General features: G+C 39.4%; 1 protein-coding gene across 1 annotated transcript in view; it reads left to right on the top strand.

Moving 5' to 3' along the window:
- Window positions 1-26,740, top strand: part of LOC122792759 (phospholipid-transporting ATPase ABCA1-like) — a 2,266,772-nt gene that overhangs the window by 203,599 nt on the left and 2,036,433 nt on the right. The gene's annotated exons all lie outside the window — the stretch shown is intronic.

Raw genomic sequence — 26,740 nt, 5'->3', positions numbered from 1 at the left:
GACACAGACAAAGGTCATTTCTATATGCACTATTTAATAGGTATAAACAAATAGACTAAAATTAAAAACAGGGGAAAATCAACAGCATAAAAGCAGACACTTCACCTGACAGTTGTTTATTGCCTCCTCTGAAAAGGCAAAACAACAAAGAAAAGTGGGTGGGTCTGAAGACCTTATAAACTATAAATGTCACGTTTATCTTTTTGTTAAATTGTACTCAATCTGAGGTTACTATTGCCTTAATATGTATAATTCCTATTATACCGTTGTTCATTTTTGACATCTCATCTTTAACCACATCATCGAACCTGACTCATAATTGTTATGTTCCATCATCCTGTGGTATAAAGGTATTTACAGCACCAGACTTTGTTTTCTTCTCTGAGTACGTCAGCAGGTGCATCTTTTCTCTCAGCTTTACTCCGTTCACCTCATGTACGCTAACACTGCTTCTTTTCTGTTGTTTCCTCAGCAGTATGCTAGGCACCTTCAGGCCTTAGGGTCTCCTGAGCCGGTGTCATTTCAATATGCGTCTGGTTGCCTTTTTTTTTTCTAGCATGGGGTTTTCTTGGCAGAATGCTGGAATTACCACTACCTTCTCTCATGGATTGTGTTTAATTTGAGCTCTCTGCCATGAACTTCCAATTTTGGGCTCCCCTCCCAGGAGTAGCTCACAGTTTCACTGAGGTAGACAACCTACTTCACTATGGCCTTGTAGCGGCCCAGCTGGTATATTTATTGTAAATGACTGGAACATTAAAGATGGTAGTCAGGGAGAAATTGGTATAGTGATCAAGTTTGGCCTTGAAATGCAAAATGAAGCTGGATATAGGTTAATCATCTGAAATGTCAGAACACATTTCAGTGAGTCCTGAAATATGGTGACTGCATGGCTGAAAAAATGGACTTGCATATACCAAGTCTGAGATGGACATTTCTTGGAATATTCCCTTTTCTCTGTGGTATTGCAATCTTGGAGTAGGTATACATAAGTTGAGAGGTATAGGAACTTGCCCATCCCCACATTAGGGAAGTTCAGGGGATCTTAGCCCCCCCCCCCAACCAAAAAAAAAACAAGTTTAAATGAGAAGAGTGATTTCCAATATTCGATCTCCTGCATTTTTGGTCTTTTATTTTCTATGTTAACACTCAATATTACAAATGTTGATATTTCATTAAGGAACCAAGACATAGACTAGTAACAGACTAGTATAATTCTGCTAAGTTATTTCACTAGTCGTAGCAAATGGTCTCATTCAACAATATAAGAAATGGCTTTACATGGATATCACACCATGGTCAACAACAAAATCAGACTGACTATATACTTTCCGATCAAAGACAGACACACTCACTACACTCAGAAATAAAAAAAGACTGGAGCTGATTATGAATCAGGCCATCATTTTCTTATCACAAAGTTGGGAATCAACTTAAAGCCTACAGGCCAGCTAAATATGAGATAAAAACATTTCTGATGAAGTCCTGATGAAGTCCTACACGTTGAAAGGATGAAAGAGCTTAACTCATGCATAATAAAATTTATGGTTTAACATTTTGGTATATTGCCTTCAGTCGATTTCTTTTTTTTTTTTTTTTGCTGTGATTAATTGGGGGAACTTGTTCTTTTACATTAACAAATGGGTTAAAGGAACGAGCAGATCAACAAAGTTGCTGTATGCAGATGATACAGCACTCCAGGAAGACGCTGAACAAGAACTTCAGCAAATGATAGGCAAATGGAGTGCAAATAACTGAATACAGATAAGATGGATGTAAAATATTTATTGATTTATTTGCATTTGTTTATCAGGAAAGTCCTTCTGGGAACTGAAATCCCAATTTTCAGTGTAGGTCTAAGGAGAAAAGCTGGAAAACAAGAATAGAAATACATTTTGGACAATTCAAAAGAAAAACATACATTATTTACAAAGTATTTCAAAGCAAACAGTCAACAAACATTAATTACAAGGCATATCAGATTAAGGAAATACATGTTTTCAAGATATTGTAAGTAAATTAAAAAATGCTATATTAATACACTTGTTTAGTATTCATAGTGGGCAAAGTTAGGATTGCATACTTCAAGCTGTAGGTGTGGTGCAATTGTTTAGTTTATTAGTTGTCAGGTGATATTTTAAGGTGGATTTGAATTGTTGCAGGTTATTTAAAAGCCTAATGTAGTTTTAAAATGTGTCCCATAGATTGGAGATGGCAACAGAGAATACAAAATCCCCATAATAATCTTTTGATTTATTACAACAGTTAGACTAAGTTCTGATGATTTTAGGGTTCTATTTAGTACATGCCACTGGAGAGATTTGACAGTGAGGGAGTTTTAAGTGGCTGCTAAATATTTTGTGTGCTGTGAGTAGTTGAGAGAAGATTCTGTTTTGAAGATGTTCAAGCCATTTGAAAGTACTGAGTACCATGCAGTAGTGGGTGCAGTTTGGGACGCTGCAGGCGGATTTGCTAATTTTGTTATAGGTGCTTCTAGTTTGTGTCTGGTGAAAAAGTTGAGATCTGTGAATACTGTTGAGGCATGTAGGAGTGTAAGAAAGAGAAGAGATGTGTCAGCTATCTTTTACTATGATCAGTTAGCAGGTGCATAGCAATGTAATGAGATCCTAGTTTGCAGCGTGTCTTTATGAATGCAGTGTCAGTGTGCAGATCAAATGTTAACTTATTATTAATGATAATGCCTAGTAATTTGTGTTGGTGATGTTTTCAATGTTTGTGTTATTTACGTAAATGATATTAAAGTCAGTGATGTTTTGATTCATGTTTTTGGAAAGGAAAATGATTAGTTTTATTTTGTTGGGGTTTAAGAGCAACTGAGATTTATCTAGCTAGTTTTCTTAGAGGTGAATGCTTCCTGTGTGATGGTCTCTAAGGTGGGAAGACTTGGGACTGAGCAAACTTAAAGTTGAGTTGTCAGCCTCTTGTATTATGGTGGTGAGTTTTGATCATTGTGCTGTCATTAATGAAGATATTGAAAAGTACTGGCCCAAGTATGGAGGCTTGGGGGACTTCTGTAGTGACTGGAAGGAATGTGGAGTAGGAGCAATTCCATTTTACAGACTGAATGCAGTTGTTTAGGTAGCTGGAGAAGCACTAGTTGAGGTAATTATAAGGCTTATAAGATTTATTCCTTGGAGGCGTAGTTGGCATGAGACTGTGCCGAAAGCTTCTGACATGTCTAGGAAAGAGATGGAGATAAAATTACCTGAGTTTTAACTTTGATTAATGGCAGGCAGGAAATATAGTGAGACGTTTCAGTGCTGAGGTGGGTCAAAAGCCATGTTGTGTAGGTGTAAGTAACTGGTTATCAAATAAAAAGGCTGGGAGTTGCTAATGCATGCCTTTTTCAAGTACTTTGGATAGTGGAGAGAAGGACTGCTATAAGGTGATAGTTTGACAGTTTAGTGGACGTGCCAGCTTTGTGTAATGAGATTATTTTCTGTAGGACTGAGATGTAATTTTTTGTAATGAATTGATTAATTAGGATAGATAGGGTTGCAAATGGTGTCAGTGGCTATAATGAAGTATTTGGATGGCAGGTTGTCAGCTAGTTCTGTGGGTTCCATTTTTTTTAATGTATTTTTTGATGGTATTTGTCCAGATGTTTGTTTTCTTTGAGTTAGGGTGAGGAGCTATGGTCTGGGATCTACCTGAGAAGGTCGAAAGCTGACAATACTGACAATGAAATACCCAACACCAGAACACCGACAACGCAGAAAGCCGACAAGTCAAATTCCTGACAAACCTTACCCCGACAAAACACAACACCATCAGATACAGACATCAGCAGCCACTTCAGAATCAAAACACAGCAACTTACTACAAAAAAAAATGACTGAACTTACTTTCACGAAGCTAGCAGGGGGCTCTGCCCCCCTGCCACCCTGTGGGGGGCTCCACACCCCACACCCCCCATAACTTTAATATACCAACTCCGAGATTGCACTACAGTGCGGAACTGCTTGTCTTGCTTGTCGGTGTTTTGCGTGTCTGGGTTTATAGTTGTCGGCTATTTATTTATTTATTTACCAGGAAATTCCGACTGGAAGCAGGTCCTTTTTCAACGGATGCCTGGGGAGAAAACTTCCACATCATGTACATGATAGAGATACAAAGTTGCAGCAATAGTAAACAACATTACAGGTTGTTGGCTTTAATACAATAATAGATATTGATTATCAGCAGTATATACAAAAAATGTTGTAAGTTAAGATAGTTTCATGTCATTTATAATATTAGTAACAAAGTTGTCAGACATGATGTTAAAGTATGTAATGTCACTTTCTGATTTGTGATTAATTGATTATGGTTTAGATTTGATTGGTTGGCTATTTCAACTGTCGGACTTCTGGTGTCATGCATCTCATTGTCGGTCTTCTGGGTTGTTGGCCTTTTCAGTTAGACCCATAGTCTGGGGGTTAAGTGGGGTGGGCACAGGTTATTATTGTTGAGTTAGGCATAATACTGGATATGAAGCATTTGTTGAATCTGTCTGCAATGTTCTGCTGGTTTCTGGTGGAAAAGGATTTGGGGTAGGTTTTCTGTCTGGTTTTAGGAGTTGTTTAAAATTTTGCCAAAATCTTTTGGGGGGTTTTTGTATGTGTGGTCTGGTTTCTGGAAAGGAATTCTTTATATCATAACAGATTTATACCTTTGCATGGTTTCTGAGGCATTGATGAGTATTTTGGTTGGACTGGGTCCTAGTTTTTTGACAATGTTTCTAGGTGTTGTCTCTGTCTAGCATGAGTTGTTTAGTTTGATGGGTTTGCTATGTGGTTGAATTTATTTTGACTCTTTTATGTCTCAGTGTAGCTTGTTGGTTTAGTTTGGTTAGGAAGGAGTTATTGAAGTGACAACTTCAGCTAGAGGCAGACATTTCAGGGCTCCCAAGTCACATTTTTAAGTGTGTCATTAAATATGGATTTATCAAAACTAGTTAATTTTCCCAAAGAGTTGAAGCATAGGGGTTTGAGGGGGGTTTTGGTAGTCTATGTTGACGTAGGTGGGGTGATGACAACTAAGAGCATTTGGGACAGTGCTGGCTAGCTTCATTTTTTCAGGGTTGGCTGAGAGTATGCAGTTTAGAATGAATTATTTTTGGATACTTTGTCAAAGTGGGTTAGTTATTGGATCATCTCAGTGAAATAATAGAGGTTAATAGTATGAGAAGTAGAGTTAGTTTTGTTAGTGGTCTAATCTATATTTAGGTCCACAAGTAGGACAATTTCTTGATTGAAAGTAGATGATAAATAGCTAAATATGTTTTTGGTAGTCTTGTTGTTTTTTGGAAAGAGGGATGTACACAGCTACAGTGATTATGTATTTCTTGATTGCTTAGCTAGAGTTTCGCTATTAGTATTTCGTCACGGCTCTATTGTGGAATAGTTGGGAGGTGGGTGTGACGATTGAAGAGAGATGGGCTAAGGCTGCCAGCCTAGTCAAATAGAATTTAATATATAATTCTATCAACTGTATAAATAAATGTAAAATACAGGCTTGTGTTTTTAAATGTAAGAAAACACTGTGAAATGTGGAACTGCAAAATATGTGACAACATTGCACTCTACTGGCCCAGTGAAGCATGTAGTATCCTTTCATGTTAGAATTCGGCCTGAGGGCGGCTGGATAAAGATTTCATGCCCATTGTTTTAAGTCTAAAGTTTATGACCAGAATTTAGATGTGGAAGGTGCTTTTATTGCTTTAGTTTCTATTAGCATATACATGTGAAATGTCTTGTATCGTTGTAAGTTTCTGAGGAGGGGTTAGATTGCTAAATAATGTAGTTTGTGGCCTGAGAACTCAGACCAGGTGTTAGGATGATACAATATGAATACTGGGAAAACCTAAGTGTCAAAAATTATGTAATTGTGGGAGGATCTTAGAGACATGTTTGTTAGTAATATTTAAATTCTATTTCTCATAAAAGACCTGAGCATTTTGATCTGGACATCTAACTTATCAGCACTCTGCTTATGCTCACATGTAAGTTTGTATCACTGTGATATCTTGTAGGAATAGTTAAAGCTAGTAAAGATTAATTAGGTATTTTCCTTTGAAACCAGACCTGTACTATTGTATTATTTTAAGTTTCTGTGTGATCTGTGAACACTTAGATATCTCTGTGGTGTAGTAGTTTTGTCTTTTGTTTTAATTATCTATTATTAAATATTTTTAAAACCTTCTACCTGTGGCTGCTTTGAGTAGAGATGAAGTTTGCTTTAGAGTACATTATATACTTATAGAGTTTACTGTCTAAGCCCTGCCAATAAGCCTTAGACTGTATAGTCACATTACCATTGGATATTAATATTGCACAGTAATAATTGGACACCCTTTTAAGGGCCTTTTAGTAGCTGATATTATTAACTGGGTGGTGGCAGTAATTACTACAGTATAGTCTGGGTAAAGGGGCACAGCTGGAGAATCTGTGTCAGCCTTTCCTGGGAGTGTCTGTAAAGTGCATAAATACTTATCTCAAAGTGTGTGTGTGTTGTGTCAGCTACTTGGGCAGGGGCACGAAGCACTGGTTGGAAAGAGAGGGTACTGAAGGTCCTAGCTTGCCCAGTTAGGCTGAGACCTGGAGCCTATAGCTGTGCCAGTGGGGAGTCTTATTAGGGACCTGGTGAGCAAGGAAGCAGCCAGCCCCAGACTGGCTGTGATCTCTGTGTGCACTTAAAGGAAATTGTACTTTACTGTGTGTATTAGTTATCCTTTCCTCCTCTAGGAGACGACCTCCCTGGTGTTAGTGGTGAGGATTGAGGCTCCTTGATTGCTGGGCCAGAGCATGGTCATCACAGTGGGTATAGATTTATAAAGTGACTTGAGAGATGATTATCTGATCCCCAGCCCATTTACCTAGTTGGTCTTTCCTAACAATGGTATAACTGGGAGGAATGATTTATTAATCTTTAACTTCACATTTTAACCAAGTTTCAGTAATAAATAGATGGGTGGGTGATAGAATTCAATCCATGCATGAAGCTCTGATATCTTATTACAGATGCTGTAGGGATAAAGATTATATAGTTGTAGGCCAGAACAAGAAATTGGAGTTTGTTGTGTTTTAAAGGATTGTTGAGAAGAGGACTTTTTATGCAGGGGGCTTTGGTGGGTTGGTTGTTGGGTTTGTTTAGTCGGGCTTAGTGCTGGGCCAGAATTGGGCTGTTATCTTTGCTATCTATTAGTTTACTGGGGTGGCTGCTGGAGTTTTTGAGGTTATGGAGAAGTAGTTTTAGTGTTTTTGTTTCTGCAGTGTGGAGTTTCATATTTGGTGTTGGTTAGTAATATATATTTTTTTTGTATGATGTTGTCATTGTTGAAGAGGGATGGACAGATTCTGGAGTCATATTTATGGACAAGCGGCAAGAAGGTTTTTGTGGGAGACTTTTTTTAAATATAGGTAGGGAATGATTCATTAGTAGTTGATTATCATAGGATGACTAAAGTTCCTATTAAGGGAAGTAGATGTCTATGCATGTTGGGAGGTGTGAATTCATTATATAGAAAAGTATACAGAGGAAATGGGAGCAAGAAAACTACAAAAAATATTGGGATGCACCTATTAGGTTGGGGAGTTGATAAGATAAGGGTACAAAAAAAAGGATGTCGCTTTCTGATTTGTAATTAATTGATTATGGTTTAGGTTTGATTGGTTGGCTATATTGGCTGCTATGGGTAATGAAGAGTCAAGTTATATGTTTTAGCCAATAGAGTTTATAGTATGGGGGCTGGGTGGAAAAATAGCAAAGCTAAGCATAGTGTGTCTCAGTAGGGCAGGCTGAGCAGAGCTGGGCTAGTCGCAAGAGAAGAGTCGGGTCTTGAGCTATAGTAGTGTACAAAAGTGAAATCAAAAGCTAATGTTAAATATTTTTTACTCTTTGGGCTGTTTTTATCAGACTGGTTACAGGGTTACTGCTCGCTGTGTCTCTAAAGATCTGCTTAGTTTCAGGGAGAAATAAAATGAAATAAAGTATAAGTCTCGTCGGTGACTAGGGAGAATAGTTCTGGGAGACAGCTGCTCAACTGAATAAACGGAAACTTATTAGAAGCTACAACAGAAACAGTGCATTTAATGTATTGTTTATTAGTAAGGTTAAGACCAGCTTGGTGTGGGAGACACTGGCTCTACTGTCTTACAATAAATTATTATAATAGCAGTCGGACATAAGCCAGTATTTTCTTACTCTATTAATGTCTACACTTGGTTTAAACTTTCATGAGAGGTGGAATAATCAGGATGGACAAATTTTATCTGAGAGATGCCTGGGAGGAATATACAGACCCTAGAAGTAGTGGGAAATGGCTAGTTCTCCTGTGTTGAACATTCCTGGGGGGAGCTCTATATGAGTGCTCTATGAGGTAGAATGGTGATCTATATGGTTTTTAAGTAGGTTATACTATTGTAATGGATTGTATGGGGTTGTTGAATGAGTGGAAATTGTCCTGATATGTAATTGTGTCTTTAAGGAAGATTATGATGTCATTACAAAGTGAGAGGAGAGCAGGGGCGTTAAATGTGTGGACTGGGGTGGAGAGCAGTGCGGGTCACATCTCCCAAGTTAGTGGGAGAAAATCAGTTTGGACCTTCTCATATCAAGAGATTGTGCTCACTCAGTCCAACAAGGGTAATCAAATGGCCTGAGGCAGAGTCTTATTGTGGCTGATAAAAGAGAGAAGCTAAAAGTGAAGGTACAGCACAGTAAGCTAATGATAAGGAAAACTGTAAATGATGGGGAGCAGTACAACTGCACTGAAGTACCACTGGGTGCTAAAGGATGCTTAAGCATGAAAGCAACCTACACAGGGGTCTGGGCCTTCTGAAACCTAGTGATTCTGCACAGCAGCCCAACAACAGTAAACAAATGTCAAAGTTTTGTTATGGCTGTTAAAAGACAGAAACTAAAAGTGAAAGTATGCTACTGTAAACTAGCGATAAGACAACCTCTGCATAGTGGGAGCAGTAAGACACATACTGATGTACCACTGCATACTTAAGGATGCTAAAATATGAAGGCAGCTAACAAAGTGAGATTGCATTAGTAAAACATAGGTAAACAATACATGTGCTCTGTACATGGAGTCTTGGCTGTGGCAATGTTCTTAATATCCAAGCTCTGTGAGATAGGATACAAAAATAGCTACTACAATTACTTAAAGTATTTAGAGCAGTAAAGAGGCAGAGAAGGGTAAATTGCAAGCGTCACTGAATGTGGTGTGTTTTCCCTTCATTGAGGGTGTGTGTCATAGTGAACCTGAATTCCACTGTACATGAATTCCTCCTATTTTTTAGTATTATGGATGGCACCTATTACAAGAATAACAAATGTTTTCAAGTTTATTATGCTACTCTAACAATGAACCCCTGCTTCCAAACACTTTTTCCTGTTTAGTGAAGAGAAAAAAAGACCAGGAAATTAAAGGAGGTGACCATAAAGGGGAATGCTACTAGCGCATAAATAGGCCAGCCAGGTTAATAAGATGAGCGGCGATATGAGTATTACTGTGGCAAAAAGACTGAGAGTGTATTAGAAAGCAAGAGGGGGACCAGGCAAACTTACACTATTTTGCTAGAAAGAAAAAGATGAGATAAAGTTCTAAAGTTCTAGAGAAGAGATCTGTATTATTCAGTGCAGGTTCACTTTAGCAAACCTCCATACATTGAACTAAAATCATTGAACATTCACTTCAGCGAACATTCACATCACTGAAGGACAGAGGCCAGCAGATAGGAAAGTGTGCCTAAACTTACCAGTGGGAGTAGGAAGCTGTTTGTTGCTGCTGTACTGGTTTTGTTTGTTATTCTAACTAAAAAAAAAAAAAAAGTAAATGGCCAGTTTCTGGCTTGTTTTTACTAGTTTAGGTATAAAGTTGAGCTGCTGTTTTTACTTTTTTAAGACTCAATTGGCCAGCAGAGGTTTACCAGTTGGTCAGTTTCTGAGTTGCTGTTTTCTTGATACTGGTTATATTTCTTTGTGCTTTTTCCATCTGAATACCTAGCAACAGTATTTAGCTAAGTTTTTTGTTTGCCCAGAGCTGTTTTAGCCTTTTTAAGTTAATGAGGCTCTATCATCCTTTGCTGTTTATTTGACTGTACCTAGCAGTTATATTTCTGCTGCTCCCTGCTGGAGAGATAGCATTTGACTTGGTTTACTGTACCTGTTTTTTTTCCAGATTTTGTGAAAAAGAAAAAAGTAAAAAAGTTCTCTTCCTTTCCTGCTTTTTACTAGTTTTTACTTTTTCATATTTGCTTTATTATACTTTTTGGTTGTGTTTGTTAGTTACATTTGACTGTATTTGTAGCAAATTCTTCTGTGTAAGCTGTAGCTTTACTATTTCACATTTATAAGTGTTGTTGCTGATTCTTTATAGCTTTTTTGAAAAAAAGAAAAACTAAGTCGCCTGCTTTTTTGCTGGAATTGCTGCTACTTTGCAGTCCAGTGGGAGTATTGAGCTTGTTTGGCTGTGGTTCCTCCAGAGTTGTGAGTTTTTCCTTTTGTGTTAGTAGCCCTTTTGGTTTCGTGTTTTGCAGTTTTGTCCAGCTTGCCCCGTTGGGGGGAAGGAAGCTCTGCTGTTTTTCTCTACTCTTTGTTCCACGTGGTTATTTAGAGTAATTTCCTGAGCTTTGAGGCCAGTAGCGAGTTTTTCTTTGCCTTTTTTTCCAGTTTTTGTTGCTTTCAGAGGGAGTGTATAGCACTTAGCTTTAGTTTGGTCCAGTTTCACATTGTTTCATTCCTGGGCCTGGAATTAGTAACAACTGTTACCTACATCTTATTCCTTTACTGAAGCAGGTAAAACTTTACAAATGCCTGTCTTTATACTTGAGTTGGATTTTCCTTGATGTTCTTTTTTGTTGCAACTTAATAAAAAGACTTTTGTTGAAACTGTAAAAATTCCTGCCTTCCTGTTTTTCTGTTTCTGCTTTTTACTCAGTTTTACTCATCTGATCTTAATAGTTTGCTGTACCTGTTTCTTTGTACTGTTTCAAGCAAAATAAAAAAAAGGCTCTGTGCTAGCTGTTTTTTTTCATTTTTTAGTGTAGTTAAGAGTTGCTGATGCCTGGGTTTTGAAAGAAAAAAAAAAAAACTGTTTCCTTGCCTTTTTGGATCTTTACCTTTTTACTAGTCCTTTTTTTTTTGCTGCTTTAGTTCCTTCCAGTTGGTTCTGCTGTGATCCTGTGCCTTTTTTTATTAGGGGGTTTGGAAGTTGCTTTCCTGCCTTAAGCTGCCTTTCCAAGCTACTCTTTAGTTGCTGATGGCTGGATTTTAGTTTCTGTTGCTGTGTTTTGGGCAGTTCATGTGGGCTAAGTATTTTTACTTTTGTAAAACCAGTTCTTGATACCCTTTCCATTTTTTGACTTTCAACTGGTGCTTACCTAGCTAGTAGTTAGTTTCATCCAGTAATGTTAGGTTTAGCTCTTGCAGCTTTTTTATACTTAGACTACTTGGAACTTACTAGCAACTTTATTTGCCAGCTCTGAATTTACAGACTTAGTAAGCATTTTAGTTCTTTTTTCCTGATACTTTTTATATTTTTTGTAATTTCTTGTTCTGTTGCTTTCCTTGTTTGTTTAAGTTATTTCTGTTTTATCAACTGTTTATTTGCTTTAAGCATTTTTAATTGTTCATGTTGCTTTTGTTTCCTGTTGTTTTCTGAACGTGTTTTGTTTGTTTTGATAAAAAGAAATTTGGGAAGTTGTAGCTGCTTTGTAATAGCCTTTTCTAGTTTTGTTGTGCCTGTTTTGTTGCTGCCTGTTTTTAAAAATAAAAAAAAAAAAATATTGTGTTGTTTGCCTTATTTGGGGAAGGCTTTCCTGCTTTACTAGTTGGAGTCTTGCTTTTGTTGTAGTTTGCTTGCTTGTTCCTTTGTGTTTTTTTGGTGTTATTGTTGGTTTAGTTTCTCTTTTTTTTGTTTAGTCCTCTAGCTTTTGTGCCCCTGGTAAAATGCTTTTCCTTTGCCCTGTTAGGTTCAGGCTTTGGGTAGTAGTTCCTAAGTTTATTTGGGCTTGTTAGTGGTTTGAGAGCCCTTGGTATAAACTTTCCAGTTTTTTGTCCAGTCAGCCAGGTAGCTTCTAGCACCTTTTTTTATTGCCTTTAAATTTTTCATTAGCTTTTTTTTTACTGCTATTCCTTGAAATTTTGACTTAGGAATTTACTCCACATAATATTTCCAGCAATTTTGTCTTCATTGATTTTCTGTAAGTTGTGCGACTTTTACTTCACACTGTATATTTTTTTGTTCCCTACACCTGTAACTGTTTTTATTGTGAATTTTTTTAAAAGAAAAAAATATCTCTTGTTTGTTTTTTTTAATATTGCACTTAGAATTTTTGTTTTTATCTGTTTCTCTTTTATTTTTTTAGCAAAGAAAAATGTATAGAAAAATGTTTCTTATTTTTGTTGCCTTTTGTTTTGTTTTTGTTGCTTTACCTTTTTAGAAAAAAAAGTAAAAAAACCCTCTGTTTTATTTGTTTACTAGTTGCTGTGAGTTGTTGAGTTGCTGGGGAAGGGGAAGGATTCTTTCCTGTTTTTTACTGGTCCTCTTGGTTGTTTTGGGCTGCCTTTTTTTCTGGGGTTCTACCGGTAACTAGTAGTTTTTTGGTCGTTTGCTTCCTGTTCTAGCTTTTTGCTTTGGTTGTACTAGGGAAGTCAGTTTGTTTTTTCAGTGGTAGTGGACCACTTGAGCCAGCAGAGTGGGAAGAGAAGCCACCTTTTTTTTCCAGTTTCTTTTTTGTTCCAGCCAGTTTTTAGTGCTTTCCACATCGTTTTGGGCCAGCTACTGTATCTAGCTCCATTTTTCTATTTCTTAATCTTGCTGCTTAACACTGCACTCCGATTGGGCCACCAGAGTAATCCAGGCTGCAGAGTTTTGTTGTGTTGACTCTTCTTGATACTAAGTATTTTTTTTGCTTTTCACATTGAAATTGCCTTTGGACACATTCTGTGTTCTGCCTACTTGTTTTCCTAGCAAAAAAATTACTGCATTTATGTGTTTTCATAGCATTTTCTTGTGTATTATACTAATTTTGTTTATTGTTTGCTGATTGTTTGTGAAAAGCTGTAGTGTCCTGTTGCCTTATTTCCTTGTTTGCTTTACCTAGTCTTCCTGCTTTTGAAAAAAAAGAAAAAGAAAAAATATCTCTTCCTTTTCCTGCTTTTAATATCTTATTGATTCCTGTTTCCTTGTTGTGTTCCTTCTTTTTTTTGGGAAGCTAGTGCTGTTTTACTGTTTTTCCTGGGCTTTTGAAGCTACTTTTGTTTCTTTTGTTTTAGTTGTTTTCAGTTGCTTCTAGTTTATTCCAGTGGGGCTTTGGTTGTAGTTCCTTTGTTTCCTTTCCTTGCCTTATTTGGGGAAGGTGGCTACCTTGCTTGTTGGTTGTGAATGCTAGCTGCTGCCTTTTTTTTAAGTAGCAGGTTTAAAGTAACTAGACGTTTGGCCGGTATTTTTTTTTTTTTCTCTAGTTTCTAGCTTCAAGGGAGGGCACAAGCAAAGCAGCGCAATGAATTCCGCTACTTAAAATACACACTCTGAAACTAGGGCAAAAAGAGCTACTCTTGGTAAAACTACTAAGACAAACCTAAAGTCCCTTTTAAACACCTTTAAACAACCTCCCTCAAAACTACTACCCCAAACTGATCAGCAGCCTAAACTCAAAAAAGATCAACCATGCTTGACAACTTCGACATTCTCTTCATCTACCCTTCCCTGACTTGCTCCTACTTAACTTAGTACCCGATAACTTGCTACACTCCTCGCCCTCTTTTGTTGACCCAATACTTCCAGATTGTTCTATGTCACCCACGTCCCTTTTCCTTTTCCATTTTTTCCACAAGTTCTGTCGAGAAAAACTTGTTGTGTGCCCTGTCTCTACTGCTGCTCAGCAAGGGACTGTTGCGGGACCAGTGAGGGAGGACTCCAATCCAACCACAGACTACAGACCCAGTCTCACCACATGCACAAAACACACAAGACCACGAGTCATGCTACCATAAAAACAAACTGGAGGCTGACAACAAAGAACCCAAAAGAGCAGCAAGAGGAAATCAAACAACAACACAACAACAACCACCACCACCAGACCAAGTACCATACCAACACATAAACCTCACTACACACAACAACACACAACAGGACCTCAAACAAACACAAAAAACTACCAAAAGCAGCAGAGCACACAACCACACACACTAAAACACACCACACCAGAACACAATACACACTGACACAAGTCAGGAGCAGTCACACACAGTCAAGAATCAGGTCAACCTGACAATCCAGCACAAGTCCACAGCATAGTGGACCCAAGCTGCTCAACACTGTCCGGTCACCCAGGAGACGAAGCCAGGCACGCTGGTGTAAGCACTGACTGCTAAGAGACACCACATAGCATGAAAGGAGAGCAGGTGCAAAGGTCACAATTGTGCAGCCCCAGCATATGACACTGAGGACGAGGGTCTCTACACACTCACTAGGATGAATCCTGAGAACAGTCAGAGAAACTCTGAGGAGCCATCAGATTATAAACAGACAGGTGTCATTCAAACCTTGAGAGTATCTCTAGCCCTGCCACAATGACATGCGAAACATGACCAGCTTTCACAAAAGGGCGGCTTCATTAGTGTCACCCAAGATTCTCAGTATCTGTGAAGTTTTTCTGCCATGCCCATAAGCGCCTTTCAGTCACAAGGGACACAAATCACCCTCACCCTGGGATTCCGAAAAAGGAAAAGGCTCTTGCACAAATCTCAAATTTTTAGGCAAGGCTCAAAAAACAAACCTATGGAGAACCACAAAAGGAAAAAAACTAAGGGTACCTGTGCTGCTCAAGATACAGAAATCAAAATCTAAAAGGCACAGTCTCTGGCCATCGGTTCCATGCAATGATGTCTGTGCTGTGAAAGAAGAAACCTGGTTCAAGGCAAGTGAGAGCACCCCAGCGCCACACCTCCAATCCATATTCATCAGCCCGCCCCAAAGGAGAACAATACTAAAGAATCAGGGGCAATTAACCATCATCAAGAGGCCCCAACACACAGCAAGCTTAAGAACATCACACGAAGGAATTCATCCATCATCTGCAAGCACGCAAGGAAAGGCACTGCTCTGCAAATTGTATATCATAACAGGCCATCTCAGTACACTCTCATAAACACCCTGAACACACTAACTAGAGGGATAAATGTATCCACAAACACCATCATACTAAGTGACTTCAAATACACACAAGAATATAGAAATAGCCTCCACATAGATACTATACAGCCCAAAATTACCTGAAAACATAACTCATCAACATTCAACACAATAGAGCACACAGGAACACGAACAGCAGATATCAGAATCAAATAAATACAGATCTCACCATCCACACATGTTCCACCACCATAAAAAGACCACAGTAAGAGATCAGTGACTCAAAAGCCGACTTCCAACCTTCACAAGACTAAAAAAGACCAAAAAAAAGAACTTCTCAAAAGGGAAAAACACACTCAAACTTCACACACTGGTCTAGTAAAGCCTTCTAGCCCCACCTGCAGGACTGTGAATGGATAAGGTAATAAACGCTTAATCCTTGTACCAACAGGCAAGGCAAGCGTCCAGTCTCTGCAGCCCAAAACAAACAAAACAACAAAGGCAAGCCAAAGAGGAAGCTACTAACAAAGAGGAGCAAAATCCTTACATAAACCAGTCAAAAAGACCAAAAAACTAAACAACTAAGAAAAGTAAAAAAATAAAAAATCAAAATTCGAGAAAAACTAAGACTAAACATAAAAAATACAATCAAAAAGGGCTTCTTTAAAGAGAAGAGAACCTAAAAGAAAAAAAAATAAAGAGCTTAGAGACTCATCTTTAAAAGGTAAAGAAGAGGTGAGGATCAGAAATACCCCAACATGCTGACTCACATGGGTGCAATTCAAACTTCTCCCTGATCCCAGAGAGTTCTATACCTGCAATTAGGTTCCCCAAAGGAGAGATATCCAGCCCCCAAGAGGACTGCTCCAGAAAAAAAAAAACATGCAGCCCAGCCACCATGTCCCGGTGAGCATCCCTCGCTCCCAAAGCACAAAAAAAACCAAAAAAGCCCCCGCCGAAGGAAATTAAAAATGCTCCTCTTTGTTTCAATGAGGCCAGAAACTCACTGCAACTGTGGTGTTTAATCACACAAACTTACCTCTGGCGTGACCCCTCCAACAGCCCTGCAACCCGCTGACCAAGCAAGCACTCAAGCTGGAGACCTCTGGAGGTACTGGCAATGGTAAACATCAGACATTTGGCAAAGCATACTGCTTGACATGGACCTTTGTCATCAAAAACAAGAGAATTTGCTTTTTTAAACTCTTTTCTTTTTTTCTTTGTTTTCTTTTTCAACAGTCCATCAAGCAGTTGATGCAGCCTACCTCGATCTGGCTAAGGCCCACCCCCTGGCTATACCAAGGCATACAATACCGAAAAACTGATTTGTTTAAGGCCAAGAAAATCATACAATACTCAGTACATATTGTGTTAACCCGCAGTTGCAAGGTGGCTGAGTGACAGACTCACAGAACAGCAGGGTCAAGAAGAGGTCACCAGTGTCCACCCACTGTTCCCCAGCCATAAGTGGTCAGACTCTACTTCTTTTAAAGTAGCAAACACAGGAGGGTTATTTCCAAGTACAAGTTTTGCAGACTTTTGTTGCAAAGAAGAAAGATGAAAACACACCTGGACAATGCCTAGAAAAGACATGACACAGAGGCAAAGCGGAAGGCCAGAAAATAACCTGTGCCTTAGGCCAGGGCAGAGGCACAATGCCTAAAAACCCAAAATAAAAGCCATGTACCAAAACCAAAAAAAAGGGGCATCAAACATAGACAAGAACAAAGTTATCAGGGACCTGAAGAAGTTATCAGGGACCTGGGGACCCAGGTTGAATGTAGTCTGTCAGGTTGGGGAAGACCTTCTACATTGCCCACCTTATCATGAAGGGATTCTCATCTAGATCAAGGGATTCTATTCTCCTTATCAAGGGGATCTCATCTCTGGTCTCATCATCACTCATCTCCCCAAAATCATGTATCAACCCCCCCATACTCAGTTTGATGAGGCCACAAACTCAAGCAGACGGCCAGAAAAAAAAACCAAAAAAAAAAAGGGTCTCAGGAAAAGTCTCCTGAAAAAACTCTCTATTGCTTAAACTCTATTTAAGCACAATCAGGTATTCACCTTTGCCACAAGCCATGTCAATACAACACTTATACATGTCAAACCCAGATTTGATTCACCTCAAAATCAAAATATCTCAAACCAACCAGAGGGCTAAAGCTCGACCTATAAATTAATAGGAGACTTAAAGATAGATTCATCACCCAGAGACTCCACCCAAAGAGAACTGTCAAAACAAACATGTGAGGCAACATGTGAGGCAGAGCACCTCGCTGGCCCAGTTCAAGAGAAACCTTTGGATGGAGATGAGATCGTATACCAATAATTTTAAGAATTACCTCTGTGAATTACGACAGAGGCACAGCAAAATAATAGTTATAAATCCCCACTATAAGGGGGTGGCGTAAGCCACAAAACAATGGGCTAGGCTTATAAATGCCCTCGGGCAGATAGCCTAGTATGAACCTATGAACCTATTTACAGAGGGAAAGGAACTAATTGGCCAACGTAATGAAATTTGCCATTTTCCTCACTGTAGTGTGATCTTGAAGTTGGTACATATAGTCGTGGGGGTATGGGGTGCACAAACCCCCACCTAGGTGAGTTTAAAATAGTTCAGTGTGTGTTACGGGGAAATGTTGGGCAAGTAGGTACTTTCCCTGAGTAACACATTCAGTGAAGTGAACGTTCGATGGTTATAGTTTGGTGAACAGACATTCCCTGAAGTGAACCTCCGATGAACTAATTTAGAGCCGTAGAGAGATTAGGCACACCAGGAAAATCATTGAAACACATTTCTAGCAAAATGTACGCCAACTAATCTCCAGCTTATACAAAACATGAAACCCATTTTAGTAAAACAGAAGGAGAACGTATAACATCAAGAGGTGTTTAACACAATGTGCATTCACTTAACACTGAACATTAATGTGAACAATGCATTTGAGTCCCGAAGCATAGTCAATATCAAGACATGACACCTCTTTTAAATTTTAGTACACTGTGCTGTAAAATAGTCAGCTAAAGAACAAAACTCAATGTTAAGTGACTCAGCATATTTCAACAGACTTCAAAGATACAGTTTAAAGTAGAGAATAAGAAACACTGTGCAGATAGTGATCTACATAAAGTTCACCACCTATGCATTTTACTGCAGAAATTTTAAATACAGTAGTACAGACAATTAAAGCATTTTAATCATATAATTAAATGATATATTTACCCTGATAGTAACAACTAGGTTGAAAGCCACATCCAAGATATGCATCCAGAGGGAAATGATTATGGCAGTTAAAGCTAACAGAGTGAGAGGGGGTGCTGTATTGGCCAGAATTTACATTAGTGTAATGACAGCAAAGAGGAAAATCAGAAGTTAAAAACTGAGACAGAAGGGGAAATAGTGGAACAAGTTAACTGCTTCAAGTATCTTAGAGAGGTGGCTGAGAAGAAAGGAAGTCTGAGTGAGAAGGTCAGAACTAGAATCAGAAGAGCTGCAGACAACTGGTGCGAGGTTTCTGTACTGTATGACAGCAGAATGCCAAAAAGGCTGAAAAGTAAGGTGTATAAAACAGTGGTGTGACCAGTACTACTGTATGGTACAGAAACCCGAGCATTAACAGCAGAGACATTGAGGAGACTAGAGGTCATGGAGACGAAGTGACTGAGATGAGTGGTAGGGTGCGCACTGTGAGACAGACAAAGAAATGAGGATATCAGAGCAAAAGCCCAAGGAGCTCGATTGCAAAAAATGTCTAAGAGAACACATCATAGTGGTTCCTATACATGCAGGAAAGCAGAAGACAATCTGATGAAGAAAATTTGGGACAGGCAGGAAGAAGGCAAGAGAAAAAAATGGTATAGAGCAAAGAGATGGATGTGTATGTGAGAAGATTTGTGACAGTCATGACTGTTGAAAAAGGTAGGAGAGTAGCACTGAATCAAGCGAAATGGTGACAGCTGATGCAACACCCTGCCCCCATGAAGATTTGTGACAGTCGTGACTGTTGAAAAAGGTAGGAGAGTAGCACTTGAATCAAGCGAAATGGTGACAGCTGATGCAACACCCTGCCCCCATGAAGATTTGTGACAGTCGTGACTGTTGAAAAAGGTAGGAGAGTAGCACTGAATCAAGCGAAATGGTGACAGCTGATGCAACACCCTGCCCCCATGAAAATAATGGTAAGAATGCAGTTAATGAATGATGATGGCTGCTAATGATCCAGTTTTATACCACTCTAGCCTCACCTGTAATGTGTAATGCCAAATATTACTGTCAGAAAGGCTCATCCAGACTCTGCTACACTTTGCTGTGAAGGAAAGGTTAGTTTGCTTTTATTTTTTGTATTACTGTATTGCCTTTCTATATTTTGAATACTGTAGTTTGTTTTCTTTACCTTGTGTTTTGCTTGCATTCTGTTTTAACAGCATATTAAAACTTCAAAAGAGACCACAGCTCTCTCTGTTCTGAGTCAGGCAGAATTTTTTCCAGCCCTCTCACCCATTTAAGTTGTCTTGTTAAATACCACTGTCTTTCTAGTTGCCCGCCTCTTATGTTAATCTGACCATATATCTCATTTCTCTCTACTTTCACTGGCTTATGTGAGTAATCACAAAATCATCATTTTTGAAATCCCACCCCTTCAATTATTTAAATTTATTGGCCATCCTACAGTATTTCATAGTACCAAAATACAAAAGTGACCACCCCTTTCAATCCATCTTGCTGTTTTAAAAATAGTAACTCTCCACTAAACCTTAACTTTTTAAACAGGTAAAACTCAAGTTACCTACTTTCACATCTAACTTCTCTAGTGCACACTGCAGAGTGCATTCTTTACAATCTTACCTTTAAGCATCCCTGTGACTAGCACTTTCTCTAATACCTGCTGGAAAGCACTAGGAAGCCTTAAACTCATACAAACACTGAACTCTCCTTGTTAACAAGGAGAAATTAATAGTAGGCACTAAACAGCCTATAATTGCAAAGTACCTTGCTAAGGAAACAGCTCCTATACTTTACAAAGAAAAAAAAAAAGCCCCAAACCAGGCATGTCCAAGGGTCAGCTTCCGGTGATTTCTCCTGTCCACCTGGTGAATCTGGGCATACTGGGGCAATGCAGCAATTGCCTCATGTACACAGACAACCCTCTCTTCCTACCACACAACACTACAACCTGTGAGAGATGCACTTACATAGCCAAAATGGAAGCAAAGCTCTCTCCACCCAAGATTGTGCTAAACAGTCAAGAGGAGAAGGTTAACACCCACACTACACTTCAAGCAACACATAGCCCTTCTAAACCCGCACCACCAACACCCACATATAGCAACACTAAATCCACATATGCAGAGACCCTTAGCTGTAACCTGCCCAAGCAGCAAAGACCTCTGAAGCTGAAATGCAAACAAACACCAATCACAACCAATGTGTCACATAGTTCACAACACCAGTGTGCCACCCAGCAACAGCCCCTAAGGCAAGACAATGTACCTAACACTTTAGTCATAGGTGACTCTATAGTCCGGCACACTGATGTCCCTCTCACCAGGTTGAATAAGGAGAAAATTACAGTCAGCTGCCTGTCGGGTGCCAGGATCCACCACATAACGCATGCACTCAAGTCACTCCACAACAAGTACAAATATGACTCTGTCATTGTCCATGTTGGAGTGAATGACTTGAGACGTACCTCCCTGGACTACATGAAAAGAGACATGGAAGAGCTCTTGGATCATGTGGCCCAGGCAGGTATGACCCTAGCCCTGAGTAGCATACTGCCTTCGCCCAGAATGATACCAAAATATAAGGATAAAATGATTGACTTCAACAATTGGCTAAGCTTATGGTGTCATTCAAAGGGGATCCAGCATCTGTCTGCCTGGGATGACATGATTGACAGACCACGATGCTTTGCCAGAGATGGTCTGCACCTGTCGCCCCTGGGATTCAGGTTACTGGCTAAGGCTCTTGCCACCTCTATAGTGCCTTTTTTAGGCAAACTTCAAAGGACAAAACCACCACCGTAACAGGTACAAGCATGCAAAATCTGAAGGTAATGCTACTCAATGCTAGAAGTCTAAACCTCAAAATGCACTCTCTCGAGGCACTCCTAAAAATGGAGAACATTGATATCTGTGCAGTAACTGAGACCTAGTTCAAGGCTCCAGAGAGCACCCCTGCAATACCAGGCTACAACTCTTACCACACTTTTCAGCCACCAAACCAGGACCGAAACACTAAAGGTGGTGGAGTGTCAATATTCACCAAGGATAGTCACACCACCAGGCTAGTTGGCCAACACAATGTGTCTGAAATTCTCCAAGTGCTACTAACACTAGGTAAGACTGCAATCCAAATTGTAGCTTGCTACAGATCCCCCACCATATCCCAAGATTCTCACTACACCTTTCTAAACATACTGGAAAATATTAAGATAGAACCAAACACCCTAATACTGGGTGATTTTAACTACCCTGCCATTAACTGGGAAAACTACTCATGCCCCAACACCTTTGCGCAACGGTTCTTGGAATTCATAAATTCCAATGCCCTGGATCAACTAATCCATAGTACCACCAGGGGCTCCAATATCCTAGACCTGGTCATTACCAACATGGGAAATCAATGCTCCATACCTATGGTTACCACCTCGTTAGTCAGGTCTGACCATAAGCTAATCACCCTTAACATCCACATCCCACTCCCACCCCCCAGTAAAGAAACCACCATAAAAAACTTCTCCAAAGCCAACTTCATGCTACTCAAGTCAGAAGTGACAAACTTCATGACACCCATGCAGACGGGAACTGAAAGTTCAACTGCTGAATCCTACACTAAGGCACTGTACGAGCGCATCCACTCATGTATGAATCGTGCCATCCCAAATAGAACCAAAATGCTCTCATCCAAAAAAAGGAAGCCAATCTGGTGGTCCCCTGCCATAAACAAACTTTACAACAAAAGGAAGAAACTTTTGCAGAAAAGAGGAAAATCCCAGGATGCAAAAAACTCCCTTACTAGCCTCAGTAAGAAACTGAGATGCCTCATAAAATCCTCCAAAGCTAGTTACGAAAATAAAATTGCCAAAGATTCCAAAGACAACCACAAAGCATTCTATAACTATGTCAAGAATCTAAATGGCAATGCTCAGATCTGCTCTGAGCTAAAACAGAATGGCATTAAATATACTGATCCAAAGGATATTGCCAATATCCTGGCAGATCGATTCAGTGCCAACTTCACCCCCCCTCTCACCCCCTAAATGGCCCATCTCAATACCAGAAGATTGCCAAATTCCAGTAATAACAGCCACACCGGTACAAAATGCACTCTCTAAAGCCAAGAATACAGCATCCATGGGACCAGATGACATCCCGGGCTGTGTACTACATGAACTACAATATGAACTGGCACCTCACCTAAGTGTCATGTTTAATCATAGCCTCACCTCAGGTTTCATGCCCACTGAGTGGCGCAGAGCTACAGTTATCCCAATCCACAAGGGGGGATCCACCTTGGATCCCGGAAACTACTGTCCCATCAGTCTGACAAGCCTTATCTGCAATTCCATGGAGCGTATTATCATGGAACTTATAAACAAAGACATTGACAACCTTCAAACACTGGACCCCACCCAGTTTGGGTTTGTGAAGTGCCGATCTTGTCTCCTGAACCTGATTGACTTCTTTGAATCAGTCTCCAGAGCCATGGACAAGGGTAAGGTGGTCCACACAGCCTATCTAGACCTTGCCAAGGCCTTTGACACCATCCCCCACTCTGGAATCATAGATAAACTTACTAAGTTGGGCATTAATCCCTATGTCACCCAATGGGTTGCTAAATGGCTTACTGATAGAACCCACACTGTAAAAGTAGCCGACTCCAAATCCAGCTCCAGACAAGTGACAAGTGGAGTACCTCAGGGTTCAGTCCTGGGGCGCTCTTGTTTGGCATCTACTTCTCTGAAGTACAGGTCAACACTAAGGGACTCTGGCTAACAAAGTTTGCAGATAACTGCAAACTGGGAGCCATTATTGAATCCCCAAATGATGTGGATACTCTACAAAAGGGCCTTACAGAAACAGATGCTTGGTGCCAGAGCCATGGGCTCAAGCTCAATGCCAAGAAATGTATTGTTATCCCCTTTGGGAAAAAACATGTATCCATGAATTACCATATAGGTGGCAGTACACTAAACACAGAAAGTGTGATAAGAGACTTAGGGACACAGGTGGACAGTGGTCTCACCTTCGATAACCACATCGCCACAACAGTCAGGAAATCCTTCTATGTGGCACACCTCATCACGAAGGGCTTTTCATCCAGAAAAAAGGAGGTCATTGTCCCACTGTACTCATCCCTCATTAGACCCATTATAGAATACAATGCCCCATTTGGTATGTACCTCTCAAGACATCTGCAACAACTGGAAAGGCCTCAGAAATACCCGAATCACAGGCCTAAAGCAGATGCGCTACGCTGACCGCCTTAAAAAACTCCAGCTATACTCTGTCACATATCGTCTACTCAGAGGCGATCTCTGCTTAACATACAAGGCCATGTCAAACCCAGAGCTGTTGGACATGCTACACTTAAAGAAATCCCAATCCCTCAGAGCTACACGCTCCAGGGATCTAAACCTTGTCATCACAATAAACAAAACATGCTGGAGGGATAGGTTCCTGACCCAGAGACTCCCCAGACTCTGGAATAGATTGCCCATACATGTCAAGCAGAGTGCCTCTTTGGACCTCTTCAAGAGGAACCTTGACGATTGGATGGGAGAAAGGAAATTCACCCCAGGGATCACGTCAGTCACCCTGCTAGACAGGGGTCCAGGAAAGTAAATAATGTGGGAAGAAATAGCCAGGGAATTGTTATGGCTAGGCTTGTATAGGCCCTAGGGCTGATAGCCTAGTACCAACCTATGAACCTATGAACCTATGAACCTAAGAATGGCCTAACTTCTAAATATTGCAAATAATGTAAATGCTGCATTGCAATTTTCTTTGCTGAAGCGTTGTAACCTACAGTGATTTAACCAGAATTTTTAATTGTTGTATTATTCCTGTTCTCTAAGTGCAGGTTGCTAACAAAAGGTATCAACTGAACAGTTAAAAACCTGCTAAACAAATAACAAATAGATGAAACAGGGAAAGTATGTTGCATTGAATGCAGAATTTTAGAGAACAGCCAATAGGTATTAAGGAGATATATTTTAATGAACACTGCAAATAACTTGAAAAATTTAACAGAATGATAAGACATTTTTTCAACAAAGCTGGAAATATTAATGGAGATGTCCAGGTAAACCTGGGTACGGTAACAAGACATGGTAGGAGGACATAGCAAATACTGAATATATTAAAAAGAGGTGGCACAAATATCCAAAAAAAAACTGTATGAGAAGGACCCTAACATTTTTCATACAGATGATGATATGTTTTCATATAAGAAGTTATACATCATTTACAGTGAAAATAAATGGGCTGTACAGAGCCCTGTTAATAACATGGCTGCTAAAAGTGATGTAATTCCTGCTAAAGTGTTTAAACTCCTATAAAAATTAACTTTTATGCTGCTATTTGTAATCTGACAAATTTAGAAAACACAACAGTGGCCACTGGATTGGAAAGTGTCAACTTATATTCCAGTCCCAAAAGGGGACAATGCTAAAGAGTGCTCAAATTATCAAACAGCTGCACTTACTTCACATGCTGTCTGTAATATAGATAAACCTGCATACTATTCCCCATAAATGTATGGACCAGAACTATCAGATGCACAAGATTGTTTAAGGAGGGACAGAGGCAAAAGAGTTCAAATTGTCACCAACAGCTGGATAATATTGAAAGCAAGGGAGTTAAAGAAAAATATTTACTGCTGCTTTACTGATTGCTTTAAAGCTTTTGACAGCATTTACCATAGCAAACTGTGACAAGTTATCTGATAGACAGTGTACCGGGTTACTTTATTTGCCATCTGAAACTTGTATGAAGACGCAGAAGAAAGGTAAGACCTGAATATGGAATACCTAACTGGTACAAGATTGCGAAAGGAGTGCATCAAGGTCTTATATTGTGACCACATTTATTTAATTTATATGCTGAATATATCATCTATCATACAGCATTTCATATGATAACTGAAGTATGATATATATCATATATCATAGTTCATATGATATATGATGCATGCTATATATATCATATATCATATGACATTCTGTGTTAGATGAATCAGATGCCTGAACCAAAATTGTCAGGAAAAATATCAACCACCTTAGATAAGCAAGTGACATCTCCTCTGTTGAATGACTGTGAGGAGGAGTGGAAGAGTCTGACGATGTAGGTGAAATTAGAAAGTACAAATGCTATCTTACTGCTTGACATGAAAACATTTAAAAGTATGATGGGACCTTAAAAGGCTGTTTAGCCATGGCACTAGAAATTACTTCATGATTTTAATAAAGGAGAGTGTTGTTCATGTCGTAGTTTTTGTCTTCCTGTCATTTCACATTATGTTGGAGTTGGAGGAGAGGTTGGGAGGGTGGCCTAATGGTTAAGGTGTTTGCCTTACAAACACAAGGTGCAAGGTTTGAGTCTCACAAGGGATAATTGGCTAAGCTTAAAATGGCTCGCAAGGGCAGTTTGCTTAGTACTAATCTATGAACCTATGTTATACACTTACATTGGGAATAGATGGGGAAGAGTGGAGGCAGGGACAGCTTTAATTTTCATAGACTGTGGGATATCTGTAGATGGCGAGTGTAGCCATGAAAATAAAAGATCTTCATTTACTGGGAATAAAACTCAGGAAAATCTTGATATCAGACGGAAGCGCAAAGACAAAGCTTTACCAAAAGATATCCATAAAGGCAAAACTATGATTTGCCTAGTAATAACCTATGATTATGAGAACTGAGCTATAAATAAGGCTCTGCACCAAAAATTGATGCTTTTGAGCTGTGGTACTAGATAAACATTTGAGAATGCTGCAGATTGCAAGAAAAAAGTCTATCAATGTTTAAGGAAGTAAACTTAGACTGTGTACTTGAAGGTCTGATAATAAAATTGAACTGATATACTTTAGCCTCATAAAGTGAAGGCAGGCCTTACTAGACATGAGACTGATTTAGGGACAGATTGAAAACAAAATAGGGGCATAAGTGACTATGATATATATCATTACTTAAATAATAAATTTGAAAATTAAAGATCTTAAAGAAGCAGTTATTGACAGACAGTTCTGTTGTACTGAAGTTGAAATCTCAAAAAGCTGGACTTGACGAAATAACTAAACACAACAACAAAGCAAAAGATGAGCAGAGTTAATGCCGGGCGATAGGATATCTAAGCAGAACACTTGCCTGGCAGGTAGACATTGCAGAATGATATGGCTGCACATATCACAGAAGTACAAGGCAAAGCAAAGTGCATGTGCCCAGCTCTGCGCTAGATGGTGTAAATGTGCCTCATGTTACAAAGAGAAAAGATCAGAAAGTAAGTGCAAAAACTATGTCATATCATAGGATGCATGACTCATGTTTTGTCATGGGTCGCTCCATCATAAGTAGATTG

Source organism: Protopterus annectens, chromosome 2.part0, assembly GCF_019279795.1.
Source record: "Protopterus annectens isolate FY-2018-M chromosome 2.part0, PAN1.0, whole genome shotgun sequence".
Taxonomy (NCBI): Eukaryota; Metazoa; Chordata; order Ceratodontiformes; family Protopteridae; genus Protopterus; species Protopterus annectens.
The sequence above is the reverse complement of the archived record's forward strand: the minus strand, read 5'-3'. Positions and strand labels throughout refer to the sequence as shown.